This window comes from Pristiophorus japonicus, chromosome 9 (assembly GCF_044704955.1).
Source record: "Pristiophorus japonicus isolate sPriJap1 chromosome 9, sPriJap1.hap1, whole genome shotgun sequence".
NCBI classification, from domain to species: domain Eukaryota; kingdom Metazoa; phylum Chordata; class Chondrichthyes; family Pristiophoridae; genus Pristiophorus; species Pristiophorus japonicus.
In genome coordinates, this window is record NC_091985.1 from 129,123,756 (window position 1) to 129,139,069 (window position 15,314).

A 15,314-nucleotide genomic window follows, 5' to 3' on the forward strand; every position below is an offset into this window, starting at 1 on the left:
GATTCTTACCCCCTATGACTATTGGTTAAACTGGGAGATGACATGACCTTGCAGGTAATTTTTTTCTCCCATCTTAAGCTGGAGCAAACAAATTGGATAGCCAGAAATTCAGCCAAAATCCGTATTTCAGCCCCGATTTTAACTCCAGGCGGATTCCCCGCTCAGGCCTGAGTTAAATTACAGTCGGGTTTCAATGATGTCATTGGGCCGCAACATGTATCTGTAAAGAAGGACCCTGTTGGCTCCGGGCGCATGACCTTGCTGCCTGCTCAGGAGAGCAGGTTAAAATTGCAGACGTGGTGGCTTTGGGACAGGTAAGAGCCAGGGCGATTTTAACTGGCCACCCACCAGGTTTCTGCTGAGCGGGTAGTGTAAAAACCGCCCCCGAATTCGACCCCAATTTAACTGCCTACTTGGTGGAAACAGACTGAGAATTTACAAACACCTGGATAATCCAGTCAATGGTTTTACCCTTTGTGACTGGTTGTGGCCCTGAGGCAATTAGCATCCTCAGCTGCCATTTACAGACTCCCAGAGCATGAGGCAACACCGGCTGTAACTAGCAGTAAGGTTATGTGAATAATACAGGGCTGTTGTTATGGTTACTTTCGTGTGGACAGATCTTTAAAGAACAGCTGAACTGCATGTATTGCTCGTGTTCTGCAACGTTTATGTTTGATGTAGCTGCAAATTTAGCTTTAAAATAAATAGATGGTTACATTTTTCTCAGAACCTGCAGAGCAGCTAGCGCAAACATAAAAGATCTCCAGGAAATAATGAAGCCCCTTGTGAATACCGTTAGTGGATTAGCTGTCTGAGCTGAAAATATGACATGCAAAAAAACCTTTCACTATTTTCACACTTGTCTTAGTTTAGTTGGTGTTGTACTTTTTATATATATGAAATGATACGTGGGTGGGGAATCGCCATGCTCGCTTTTACGCATTTAAGATAGGCTTCTTCATGCACAAGAAATCACTAACAGGCGAGATTTTCCATCTGTGAGTAACTTGGATGCTGAAAATATTATTCCAATTGTAACATAGAGACCAAGTCCCATTTTCTGACATAGGTTGAAAATGTTGTCAAATGTTACGCCCCCTGAACGAAAGGGTTACATCGTCAACGTTCAGTGAGTGCTGGCGTACTGATGATTCACCAACTTATGTGGGTAGTGGCATCTTTTCAGTAGTGGGTGGAAAGCACAAGTAATCCCGACATTGGCTAGGTGAATCCCATTTATATTCTTTATGTCAAGTATTTTTCCAAATCTGGTGCTCGCACTCAAATCAGGACTAAACCAGATGCATAAGTCAGCCAATCCAGCAAGCGGGCAGCAAATATGGGGTTGGAGTATCCGCTTTGGGTACAATCGGTGATCCAGGCGCAAACATTGCGCTCAAACATTGCGCTAGTTTTGAGAAGTGTTTTTTCCCCCAAGTTTCTGCACAAACTCATTTGCATATTGCCAAACGCAAAATCTGCCACGAACCAGCGCAATCGCGCAGCGTTTTAGAATGTAATTCTTTTTTTAAAGAATTTTGCTTTAAAAAACATTCCTTGATACATTTAAGAGTGATAACTTGGCGCAGTTTGAGTAATACAGCTGAAAATGGGTTTATCACAAAGGTAGCATTTTTAATCCGTGTCAGTCTACCACCTTTGAGTAACCTCATTTTAAATGATTAAAAATGGTTCCTTTTTAAAACTATACCGAATTATTTCTTAGTTATATTGGTGTACAGTAGTCAGTTCCTTAGAAAATTAAAAAATTATATTCAAAAACTTTCAAAACGTGACTATTAGTGTCCTTGCGCCCCAAAGGACCAACTTCTCGAAGGCCCACAAATGGACGCGATTAGCGGAAACTCACCACGGTGATTAATTTGAACTGTGGACGTGGCCAGTTTTGTGGGCGGGGCCAGCTTCTAACACAATGTTTTTCAAACTAACGCAAAAGATCGCGGAAACTCAGTTTGCACTGGATGTAATTTGCGGCAAAAATTCCGCAATCCTTTGCGCAGTTTCACTGATTTCTGGCGAATTTTGCTGAAAAAACCAGCGCAACTGAGCGGAGACTCTATGATATCTGGGCCTATTGTGGCAGCCATCATCTTTGTGGAGAGACAATAGGATAAAAGATGAGACAATCTGCTTGTCACGCCTTTCAGTTCGGCCAACCACCCAGGCCAAGGTGAGATATGTTGTACACAAGCTTGTACACAGCAGGTACACATCGCTTTTGGGTCAAAATCCTGGAACTGCCTCCCTAACAGCATTGTGGGAGTACCTTTACCACATGGACTGTAGCGATTCAAGAAGGCGGCTCACCACCATCTTCTCAAGGGATGGGTAAGAAATTCTGGCCTTGCCAGCAACGCCCACATCCCGTGAACGAATAAAAAAATGCTAAAAACACATACCAACCTAACACACCAACCTTGCATGAAAAGTTACATACAGCTATGTGCAATGTTGTGAACTAAATTGCCAAGGAGCAGGCTTCTATTCTGACATCTGATTTGGATGGGAGGAATAAAATGTATCCGGACAGTAAGTTGCATCAGCTGGAGATGCAAATAAAGATAGAGGACTTTTTCCAAAGGAACGAATAGGCTGAAATGTCAGGTGAGGGGGTCATTCCAGATAACAGTGCACCAGGAATAGAAGCTTTAGATCCAAGTACTCGATAATGTTAACTGATGTGATCTGTTTAACATGGGATATGCTGTTCAGACTTGCTGTTTTGGAAAACATATATATATTTTTATTACTGCTTTACGCATTTCTTATCTTAGTCTCATTGCTGTTTGTGGGACCTTGCTTTGCACAAAATTGGCTGCCGCATTACTGCCGCATACAGTACAACACTGACTACATTTAAAAAGTACTTAATTATCTATCTATCTATCTATCTATCTATCGATCTATCTATCTATCGATCTATCCACCTATCCCCATTAATCTGAACCTGCCACTGCTTTTAAGCCTATTAAAATGCACATGAAACAGAGTGGCCTAGGCAAAGATGATGGTTTAAATTGATTGTTATCTTCACAGAATGAATGCCAATTATGGCAAGGTTATGCACTATGGGGTTTTTCCTGTGAAACCTCTGTACCCTTTCTGATAGCAATGTCGATGGTGAAGGATGGCTCAGCCAACTTTAGACTTCCAGCTTTAGTTTTAGGAATGGTGGAGGTACCCTGATGGTAACTCCAAAGTTGTTGCACAGAGCTCACTACTTCCATTTGGGACACAGTTCTTAGCAGTTTTGTGACAATTTTAAATGCTGCAGTCCCATCGAGCCTTGATGGTTGAAGTGTCTTCTTCTTCTTTATAATTTTCTTGATATTTTTGATGTTAGTATTCATCTGACTAGTTATTTCCTTCCAGGCCTGCTGCTTGACAAGTGGGGCTGGGGAGAGCATGCATTCCTACGCTAAATATTGTCACCTTCCATCAGGAAGGCCACCTCCTCATCTGTAAAAAGTGGTTCACTTGTTTTCCGTTACACTAGATTGCAATTTTCATTTTATTGTTTTTTTTCCCCTCGCCAATTTACCCTCCTCTGAACCTCTCCAGATTACCTCAACCTCCAGTCTTGTAGGAGTCAAGATGTGCAATTGATGCTTGTTACGATGCTAAGCTATGATTATTGCAGCTAAATGAGAATTGTCTGTTTCAATTTACTGCCAGCCGTAAAGTGAAGCCCCTGCTTCTCAGAAAGTGCAGTGTTCCTGCGTGCACGGTGGTGGAAGGTATTTATCTGCAAGTGGTGAGGTTAACGTCTGCAAGACATAAAGTCACCCTTTCTATTCCCCAGTATAGAAACATAGAAACATAGAAACATAGAAATTTTCAGCACAGAAAGAGGCCATTCCGGCCCATCGTGTCCACGCCGGCCGACAAAGAGCCACACGGCCCTTGGTCAGCAGCCCTAAAGGTTACATATAAACCTCTGAACGATCATGGAAAGACAAAGAGCACCCAGCCCAACCAATCCGCCTCACCACAACTGCGACATCCCTTATACTAATACATTCTACACTCCACCCCAACCGAAGCCATGTGATCTGGGAGAGGCAAGAACCAGATAAAAACCCAGGTTTTTGCCTCTCCGAGGAGATCACATGGCTTCAGTTGGGGTGTTGTGTAGAATGTTTTAATATAAGGGAGAAAAAATCTGGGAAAATTCCTCTCCAACCCATCCAGGCGATCGAAACTAATCCAGGAGATCACCCTGGCCGTATTCTATTCCCTGCAGTACTTACCATTATATCTGCACCGTCCAACAAAAGGTCATCCAGTCTAATCCCAATTACCAGTTCAAGGTCCATAACCCTGCAGGTTACTGCACTTTAAGTGCCCATCCAACCATCTCTTAAAAGTGGTGAGGGTTTCTGCATCCACCACTCTTCCAGGCAGCGAGTTCCAGATCCTCACTACCCTCTGCATAAAGAAGCCCCCCGTCAAATCCCCTCTAAACCTTCCACCAACCACCTTAAAACTATGCCCCCTCAAAATAGACGACTCCACCAATGGAAATAAAACTTTACTATCTACTATGTCCAGGCCCCTCAATATTTTGTACACCTCAATGAAGTCTCCTCTCAACCTCCTCTGTTCCAATGAGAACAAACCCACCCTATCCAATCTGTCCTTATAACTAAGGTTCTCCATTCCAGGCAGCATCCTAGTAAATCTCCTCTGCACCCTCTCTAGTGCAATCATGCCCTTCCTATAATATGGTGACCAGAATTGCACCCAGTACTCCAGCTGTGGCCTAACCAAAGTATTATACAATTTAAGCGTAACCTCCCTGCTCTTATATTCTATGCCTCGGCCAATAAAAGCAAGCATTCCGTATGCCTTCTTAACCACCTTATCCACCTGGCCTGCTACTTTTAGGGATCTGTGGACAAGCACTCCAAGGTCCCTTTGTTCATCTACACTATTAAGTGGCCTACCGCTTAATGTGTATATCCTTTCCTTATTAGCCTCCCAAAGTGCATCACCTCACACTTCTCTGAATTATATTTAGAGCCGCTGCTCTGCCCACCTGACCAGTAGATTGATATCCTCCTGCAGTCCATGACTTTCTCTTCATTATTAACAACACAGCCAATTTTAGTGTCATCTGCAAACATTCGTAATCATACTCCCTATATTCAAATCTAAATCGTTGATATATACCACAAAAAGCAAGGGACCCAGTACTGAGCCCTGCGGAACCCCACTGGAAACATCCTTCCAGTCACAAAAACATCCATCAATCATTACCCTTTGCTTCCTACCTCCAAGCCAATTTTGAATCCAACTTGAAACTTTGCCCTGTATTCCATGGGCTTTAACCTTCATGATCAGTCTACCATGTGGGACCTTATCAAAAGCCTTGCTAAAGTTCATATATACTACATTGTACGCATTACCGTCATCGACCCTCTTGGTTACCTCCTCAAAAGATTCAATCAGGTTAGTCAGATGTAATCTTCCATTAACAAATCCGTGCTGACTGTCCCTAATTAATCCTTGCCTTTCCAAATGCAGATTTATCCTGTCTTTCAGGATTTTTTTCCAATAATTTTCCCACAACTGAGGTTAGGCTGACAGGCCTGTAATTACTTGACCTATCCCTTTCTCCCTTCTTAAACAAGGGTACTACATTAGCAGTCCTCCAATCCTCCGGCACCATGTCCAGATCCAAAGAGGACTGGAAAATGATGGTCAAGGCCTCTGCTATTTCCTCTTTTACTTCGCTCAACAGCCTGGATGCATTTCATCTGGGCCTGGGGACTTATCTACTCTCAAAGCTGCTAAACCCCGTAATACTTCCTCTCTCACTATATTTATTTCATCCAGAATATCACATTCCTCCTCGATAGCAGTATCTGCATTACCCCTTTCCTTTGTGAAAACAGATGCAAAGTATTCGTTAAGAACCCTTCCAACATCTTCCACCTCCACACAAAGATTTCCCTCATGGTCTCTAATAGGCCCTACCCTTTCTTTAGTTATCCTCTTACTCTTAATATATTAATATATTTATAAAACATCTAAGGGTTTTCCTTAATTTTACTGGCCAAGAATTTCTCATTCTCTCTCTTAGCATTCCTAATATCCTTTTTAATGTTGCCTCTTAACTTTCTATATTCCTCTAAAGATTCTATAGCATTTAGCCGTTGGTATATGACACAAGACGAGGAAGAGGAGCCTGGCGAGGAACCCATGCCACCACCATCACCACAACCACAGGGGAGGCATCATGGAGATTTCGCCACTGCAAAAGCCTTACGTCGGCAGCTCATAATTGAACGTTTTGCTTGAAGAGCGAACGGCAGGTTTGACCATTGCCTGGCCACTCTATCCCACCATGTTGACTATTCCCCCTCTTACTCTGCAAATGAGACACTACACAGGAATGGTTAAGGTGAACAAAAAAAAGTATTAAACATTGTAACATTGTAAACTTTATTGTAAGACTTAAATAAAGTTAAATAAAATAAAATTAGCTGCATCCAGCAGTGTGATAATTCAACAACATTATCAACAACATAATCCAGTGTGATACTTTAACATAATCTGTAAGATAATAATACTGTAACCTAAAACATACGATGCATCCAGCATCAACAACATAATGCAACAACATCATCTCCTGCCCCACTATAAATAAGAGCAGGGAGGTTATGGTTAAATTGTATAATACTTTGGTTAGACCACAGCTGGAGTACTGCGTGCAGTTCTGGTTCCACTAGAGAGAGTGCAGAGGAGATTTACTAGGATGCTGCCTGGAATGGAGAATCTTAGTTATGAGGACAGATTGGATAGGCTGGGTTTGTTCTCATTGCAACAGAGGAGGTTGAGAGGAGACTTCATTGAGGTATACAAAATATTGAGAGGCCTGGACATAATGGATAGTTACGGTCTATTTCCATTGGTGGCGGGGGCTATTATGAGGGGGCATAGTTTTAAGGTGGTTTGTGGAAGGTTTAGAGGGGATTTGAGGGGTGGCTTCTTTATGCAGAGGGTTGTGGGGATCTGGAACTCGCTGCCTGGAAGAGTGGTGGATGCAGAAACCCTCACCACTTTTAAGAGATGGTTGGATGGGCACTTAAATTTTAGTAACCTGCAGGGTTATGGACCTAGAGCTGGTAATTGAGATTAGACTGGATGACCTTTTGTTGGATGACGCAGATATAATGGTAAGTACTGCAGGGAATAGAATACGGTCAGGGTGATCTCCTGGACTAGTTTCAATCGCCTGGATGGGTCAGAGAGGAATTTTCCCAGATTTTTTCTCCATCTGAATTGGCCTGGGTTTTTATCTGGTTCTTGCCTCTCCGAGGTGATCACATGGCTCCGATTGGGGTGGAGTGTAGAATGTTTTAATATAAGGGTGTCGCAGTTGTGTGAGGTGGACTGGTTGGGCTGGGTGCTCTTTGTCTTTCCGTCATTGTTCATAGGTTTATATCTAACCTTTAGGGCTCTTTGTTGGCCAGCGCGGACACGATGGGCTGAAATGGCCTCCTTCTGCGCTGTAAATCTCTATGTTTCTATGTTTCCTCCTCCTCCTCCTCCTCCTCTTTTTCCTGAGGTGGTCCTGCAATCCCCATTGGTAATTCCTGTCCCCTCATGATGGCTAAGTTGTGTAGCATGCAGCACACCACAATGAACTCAGAGACCTGCTAAGGGGAGTATTGCAGGCAGCCTCCAGAGTTGTCTAGGCATCGGAAGCACTGCTTGAGCATTCCAATTGTCTGTTCGATGATGTTGTGTGTTGCTGCATGGCTTTCGTTATAATGAGGGCACTGGAGGGGGGTCATGAGCCAGGTGGCGAGGCCATAACCTTTGTCCCCGAGCATCCTGCTCTGGCCTTGTGGTTGATGGTGGATCATGCGTGAGACACTGCTTTCACGCAAGATGAAAGCATCATGGATGCTCCCTGGATATTGGGCATTGACTGCCATGATGTGCTGAGTATGGTCGCAGACGATCTGTACGTTTATGGAGTGGAATCCCTTTCGGTTTCAGAAAATCTGTGCATTCTGTAAAGGTGCTTGCAGGGCGATGTGCGTACAGTCAAGAGCACCCTGAACCTTGGGGAAGCCAGCAAATCATCCAAAACCTATAGCTCTCTAATTTTGGTCATTGGGAAGTTTATAAAGTCCATTCTGTGTGAGTACAGTGCATTAGTCACCTGGCAAATGCAGCAATGTGTAGCGTGCTGCGAGATGGAGCATATGTCACCCGCTGATGCCTGAAAGGAGCTGGAGGCATAGAAGGCAAGAGCCACCATCACCTTCATTCGACGGGCAGTGCAGTCCTGTTGCCGCTGGTAGGCTGTAGGTCTGCCTGTATGAGCTGGCATATCTCTGTGACCACCTCTTTTCGAAAGTGCAGCCTTCTAGTGCATTGTGCCTCAGAAAGCTGGAGGTATGAGCGATGTTCCCTGTAAACTCGTGGGGGGTAAGGCCTCCTCCCCATACATCTGCGACCTCTTCGATTACGATGCAAATAATCAACAATACGCCTTCTTCCAGTTTGAAGCCATATGGCAATAGCAGCAAGGATGAACAGCTCCCGACCTAGCATGGCCCCCATCTTTTAAAATGTCCTGAAAAGACCTTTATAAAACAAACTAGAAACTCACATAAATTTCACAATCAAAAAAGTGTGCAGTAACGCAGCGCTGTTCTCCCAATCCTTTCAATGATTCACAATCTCGACTTTCTCATTCACTTTCAACATGGTGCCGTTAGCACCTGGTGCTCCTGGGTCCGTCTGGTTTTCTGGACGGGTTCTCGGGCGGACACTAAATCAGCCGAATTGCTCATAAGTTCTACCCGGGGCACTAGCGCAGCGATGCACGATGATTTACGTCATCCAAACGGTCAAAACAGTGGCTGGGTAGTAAGTTTTAGCACTGCCGCAAATCCATTGGCGAAAGTTCCACCTGGGCATAAAATCTTGTGTGCCTCGTTTCACGCCCCCAAAAAATAATTTTTGTGCCCCGCCAAGATGCTAAATGGGGCGTAAATCAGCCGAAAATCCAGCCCCACATGTTTATCTCTGTTATGAAAACCATATTATTGAAGCTATATTGATGTATAATTTAATTTGCTGCACTTAACGGGCCTAAAAATGACATTAACTAGATTAAAGAAGGGTGAAAAGTACAGCCTAGACATCACTGGTAGAGATATAAACGGATGAGTATTTTACAAATTCGTGTTGACGTCCTTCTGTACTCTGTTATAAATGGATTAATGTCTATGTAGGAATAGCAAACAGAGGAATGCTGGAAGCATTTGTCTGCTAATAGTGCTGACAATATCCTCCAGCTCCACAACCCCACCCCCGAGATCTCTGAGCTCCTCTAATTTTGGCCTCTTGAGCATCCCCGATTTTAATTGCTCCACCATTGCCGGCTGCGCCTTCAGCTGCCAAGGCCCTAAGCTCTGGAATTCCCTCCCTAAACCTCTCCAGCTCTCTACCTCGCTCTTCCTTTAAGAAGCTCCTTAAAACCTACCTCGTTAACCAAGCTTTTGGTCATCTGCCCTAATATCTCCTTATGTGGCTCGGTGTCCAATTTTGTTTGATAATCGCTCCTGTGAAGCGCCTTGGGATGTATTACTACATTAAAGGCTCTATCAAGTTGTTGGTGTTTTCTAGTCACATTACAGGCTTATTTGTTATTTCATGTAGCTCTGCTCAATAACCAGCTTACATCTGCATTATTTATGCCCTTCATCATTTTAAAGACTTGAACTATTTCCCCCTGGACCTTAGCTTTGACAGTGATAATGGGCCCAAATTTCCCCAGCCGCTCACAGCAGTGTAATTAGATGTGGTGCGCCGACTTCCTGGGGGAAACAAAGTGCGAAAAATTTACCTTTGAATTTGGCCGCTCCCTCGTCGTCCGGATCCATTGGCGTGGCGCTGCATAGCCTGGGGGGGGGGGGGAGTTTTGGCCACGCTTGCTCAGCATGGCCGGCGGGGGGGGGCGGGGCTTGGGCCCAGCGTTTTGTGTAGTGCCGGCAGGGACACACACAACCGTTTGAACGTGCGCGCATGTGCAATGGGCGGTTCAGTTTGCGCACATGCGCAGTGCAACCGGAAGCTTGGCAATCGGCCAATTAAAGGGAGCACTTCCTCAGAATCATTGGTTATGGAGCATATATAAAGGTAGGGTCTGAATATTGATTTTTGTGTGGCTGAGGGAGTGAAAAGGAGTGCTGGATAGGTGTAAGAGAGGTGTAAGTGTGATCTTTGAACATTACCTGCGGTTGAGTCCAATAGACGAATGGCGCAAGAGCGTGCAAGACGAACCAAGAATTTCCTCTATGAGGAAGTAGAGAAATTAGTGACTGTAATTGAGGAGAAACGGCTGGAGCTGGGTATCAGCAAGAGTGGTCCGTCAAAGGTCTCACCCAAGGAAATGAGAAAAAGATGGAACCTCATTACAGAAGAATTCTCCGCTGGGGTCAACACCGCAAGACCTGGAAGCCAGTGCAAGAAGAAATGGCGGGATGTTGGTCAAGTAGTGAGTGTAAGTAATATCTTCATCTTTAAATTGAATTGCAGTGGAAAATGAGAGCATCTGTATGTGTCCCACTCACCAGAAGCGCACCATGTCTGACAATTAATATTTTCATCTTTGCAGAAGAAATTGGCCCACAACAAGAGGGAGAGAACTAGAACAGGAGGAGGGCCGCCAAATCTACACCAACTGACACCCCTGGAACAGAGGGTTGCTGCCTTGCTGAGTCACATCGGCAGAAAAAGAATCAGCTCTGCACAAGCTGGACCCACACGCGAGGGTGAGGGTGAGTCATTAAAATGCATAGTCGCCCTTCAAATCAAGCTGCTGATTGGCCTGCTCTGTGTGTGACTACTCATGTTACCCATCCTGCCCCCTCCTGTGCTGCTAACCATTTGACTGTTCTGTTGTCTTTTGCAGAAGAAGAAGACACTCCTCAAGATCCTGAGGATCCAGATGCGTACGCTCCAGACCAAGGTGGGTGGGGGAGGAGGTGTCCATGGAAATGTGTGCTCAGGAGAATGCTGACCGTGATATGGATCAGGACATAGCACAGGGCATCACACTGCCAGAACCCTCCATTAGCTCCTCGGCAACATTCCATGGGTTCACACCTTCCGAGGTCGCGGGTCCGAGTGGCGGTTGGGAAATGCATCTTGAGACATCCAGTCCCCCACTGTCCCAGCCTGCGCCTAGCACTGGAGGGGTGCCACTAGGCAGACCCACGGCGAGGGGAAGGAGAAGCCGACCAGTCTCTTCTGAGAGGCAGCCCTCAGCAAAGGTTTATCAGGTTGTTTCATTGGGTGAGGAGACCAGTACCCTCACAAGATCACTTGTGGCGACCGTCAGTGGGGTGCGTGATGAGGTCGCGACACTGTCAGGTGAAATTTCTGCACTGAGACGGGAAGTGAGGGCGGGCATTTCAGAGGGTGTGCAGATGATGGCAGATGCCATGAGGGAGCTGGCTTCTGCAATAAGGGCACAAAGGATGGAGATTCAAATGCCACTCCCACTTCACTCCACGCACCAGCCCCGGTCAGATCCAAGCTGATCCCCCAACCCCCTAGGTGGCAGTGTGAGCTGCAAGGAGGATGCTAAGAGACTGCAGGGTGACTTGGACAGGTTAGGTGAGTGGGCAAATGCTTGGCAGATGCAGTATAATGTAGATAAACGTGAGGTTATCCACTTTGGTGGCAAAAACAGGGAGGCAGAATATTATCTGAATGGTGACAGATTAGGAAAAGGGGAGGTGCAACGAGACCTGGGTGCCATGGTACATCAGTCATTGAAAGTTGGCATGCAGGTACAGCAGGCGGGGAAGAAGGCAAATGGCATGTTGACCTTCATAGCGAGAAGATTTGAGTACAGGAGCAGCGATTTTTAAGTTACTCCAAAAAAAGCTATTTACTCCAAAAAAAACGGAACAACTCTTGGGGAAATTTGGGCCCAGAGATTTGAATTTAATGAACCACTCATAGTTTGGAATTCTCTTTACTGGGATTATACTTGTTCTTCTCTTAGCATTCACTAGTATATTAGTGTTGCAGGATGCTAGGACTTGGTATTCAAATGGTGATCATACTATACTCGAACCAGGTGTCCAGTATTCCCTATGTAACTCCAGTGCTGTTAGCAAATAAACGCTTCTGATTATTTTGAATTACCTGCTGTGAGGGTTAACTAGAAGAAATAGGTTCTCTTTAAAATTCACGTCACACATTCAGGGAGCAACTTACTACATTACAACAGTGACAACACTTCAAAAAGTACTTCATTGGCTGTAATGTGCTTTGGGACGTCTGGTGTGAAAGGCGCTTTATAAATGCAAGTGTTTCTTTCTACTTTCCAGGTCGCTGTTCATTGTGAGAGGCTACATTATCCTTTGTTTTGATTTTCTGATATTACGCTATCTACTTTGGTTGAACTATTCACACTTGCTTTTGGTCTCAATTCTGATTTAATCATGTTGAGTTATTTTAAACTTTTGATCAATATTAATACTATCCTCGTTTATTTAAATCACCGATGAGTCGGTGAGTAAGAATGATCTGAGAGCACGACAAACAATTCCCTCAATGCTGTCAATTTTCCTGGGGGTGCTAAATCTATTCTCCTTCATTGCACTTTTCATTAAAATCCTCGCAGGATTATGTCACTTCTCTTTGAAATCTTATAGATCTGGGTTTTACAGTATAAATAACAGTGAGGTTAATAATCCCTCACCGTTATTAGGGAATAAATCGGACAGCAAGTTTTGGTAGCTAAAAAAAAGCAGTTAAATGCGGAAATCAGGAAGTTGCAGTCTGAGTTGCTCTGCTCCTCCAGAAGCTTCACTCTAACAATATCTCATCGAGAGACTTGGCATTGAAACACGTGGAAGGGCGTAAAGTTGCAGTACTTACCCACAAGATACCCACGAAACACACCAGAAAAGGTAAGGGCTTGTCCATTCAGTTGTAAGTGAATTTTTAACAGCGTGGTAGATCTTAATTACTGCCAAACAACCTCTCCCACACTGAAAATTAACTTTGACAGATTTTAATTATTGTTGGAGATTTAAAAAAATAACAAGTACGAATACAATTTGTTTTTTACTTTTTCTTTCTTTTTTTCTCTCTCTCATCTTTTTTTCCCTCTCTTTATTTCACTTGCTGTATGAAACTTGGCATTGAATTAGCTATTCTAATTGACACTTCCTGGTTCAGACTCTGCACTGCTCAATAAGGATTCTTCAATCTGATTGGTACACCATTACTTGCCCTGTTCACACAGGTCCCAGGTCCACTGTAGAGAGCGCTGTGCCAAAATAGCTTCCTAATCACTGCAAGTTCCAGTACAAAGCAAATAGAAAGACTGTGGGCAATGAACTGCTGGCACCATTCGTTCACCTTCACTGTTGACCGTAAAATCTGAGCCATTATTTTCTTTTCTCAGCCACACTATATGCGCATCCACATACTTTCTGTGGGGCATCCGGAGTACTTGGAAGACTTGAATGACAGGATAGAGCATTTTTTGTCCTTCCCTGCCCATTCCTTGTGTGAGTCTCTGATTCTCGCTGGTGCCTGATTCCCACCTTAGCCTTTTGCTTTGCTGATGACAGAAAGTTAGGCAACACTATTAGAAAGTGAGGATTTCCTGGCTCACTTGGTGATCTGATATTTAATCTACAACCTAACTGCAGCCTAAACACTGGCTTGCAAGTTCCTCTCTGAAATTAATTTTATTTTTTCCCGCTCTGGTAAAGACTTGGAAATATATTGCCGTTCCTTCATCGTTGCTGGGTCAAAATCCTGGAACTCCCTACCTAACGGCACTATGGAAGTACCTTTACTGCAGCGGTTCAAGAAGGTGGCTCACCACTGCCTTCTCAAGGGAAATTAGGGATGGGCAATAAAATGCTGGCCTTGCCAGCGGCGCCTACTTCCCATGAATGATTACATTTTTAAAAAGTTACAAATAAGTCAGAGGGAGCACTGCTTCAGAAACTAATGGAGGTAATTTTGACTTTGTGTGAAACGTACAATTCAGCCACATGTTATACATCTCTCCTGATTCATTTTTCCTTTGAAGTCAATGGAACTTCAATAGAAATAAAGAAATGGAATCGAGTGGGGGAGGGGAACCAGTTGGAAATCCCTGAAGCGAAATAATTCTAAACCCTAATTAGTGGAAAAAGATGAATATTGCTACAGTTCTGGGACTATGTGTAGCATAACTAATAATACTTCTTACTAGTCCAGTATTTAAAGTTATTATTTGCTTAAGCAAAGTATTCTAATGATATCGAACAACCTCAGTAATACAGCACTTTTTCTTAATATTATAAATCACACAGAGATGGCCAGAACAAACTGAAGGCAACTCAAGTTATTGCTCTGACAAACGTAGGTCCCCTGCAGTCAGAATCAGGGGAAGTCATAACAGGGAACAAAGAAATGGCAGACCAATTGAACAAGTACTTTGGTTCGGTATTCACTAAGGAGGACACAAACAACCTTCCAGATATAAAAGGGGTCAGAGGGTCTAGTAAGAAGGAGGAACTGAGGGAAATCATTATTAGTCGGGAAATTGTGTTGGGGAAATTGATGGGATTGAAGGCCGATAAATCCCCAGGGCCTGATGGACTGCATCCCAGAGTACTTAAGGAGGTGGCCTTGGAAATAGCAGATGCATTGACAGTCATTTTTCAACATTCCATTGACTCTGGATCAGTTCCTATAGATTGGAGGGTAGCCAATGTAACCCCACTTTTTAAAAAAGGAGGGAGAGAGAAAACAGGGAATTATAGACCGGTCAGCCTGACATCGGTGGTGGGTAAAATGATGGAATCAATTATTAAGGATGTCATAGCAGCGCGTTTGGAAAGAGGTGACATGATAGGTCCAAGTCAGCATGGATTTGTGAAAGGGAAATCATGCTTGACAAATCTTCTGGAATTTTTTGAGGATGATTCCCGTAGAGTGGACAAGGGAGAACCAGTTGATGTGGTGTATTTGGACTTTCAGAAGGCTTTCAACAAGGTCCCACACAAGAGATTAATGTGCAAAGTTAAAGCACATGGGATTGGGGATAGTGTGCTGACGTGGATTGAAAACTGGTTGGCAGACAGGAAGCAAAGAGTAGGAGTAAATGGGTACTTTTCAGAATGGCAGGCAGTGACTAGTGGGGTACCGCAAGGTTCTGTGCTGGGACCCCAGCTGTTTACATTATACATTAATGATTTAGATGAAGGGATTAAATGTAGTATCTCCAAATTTGCGGATGACAC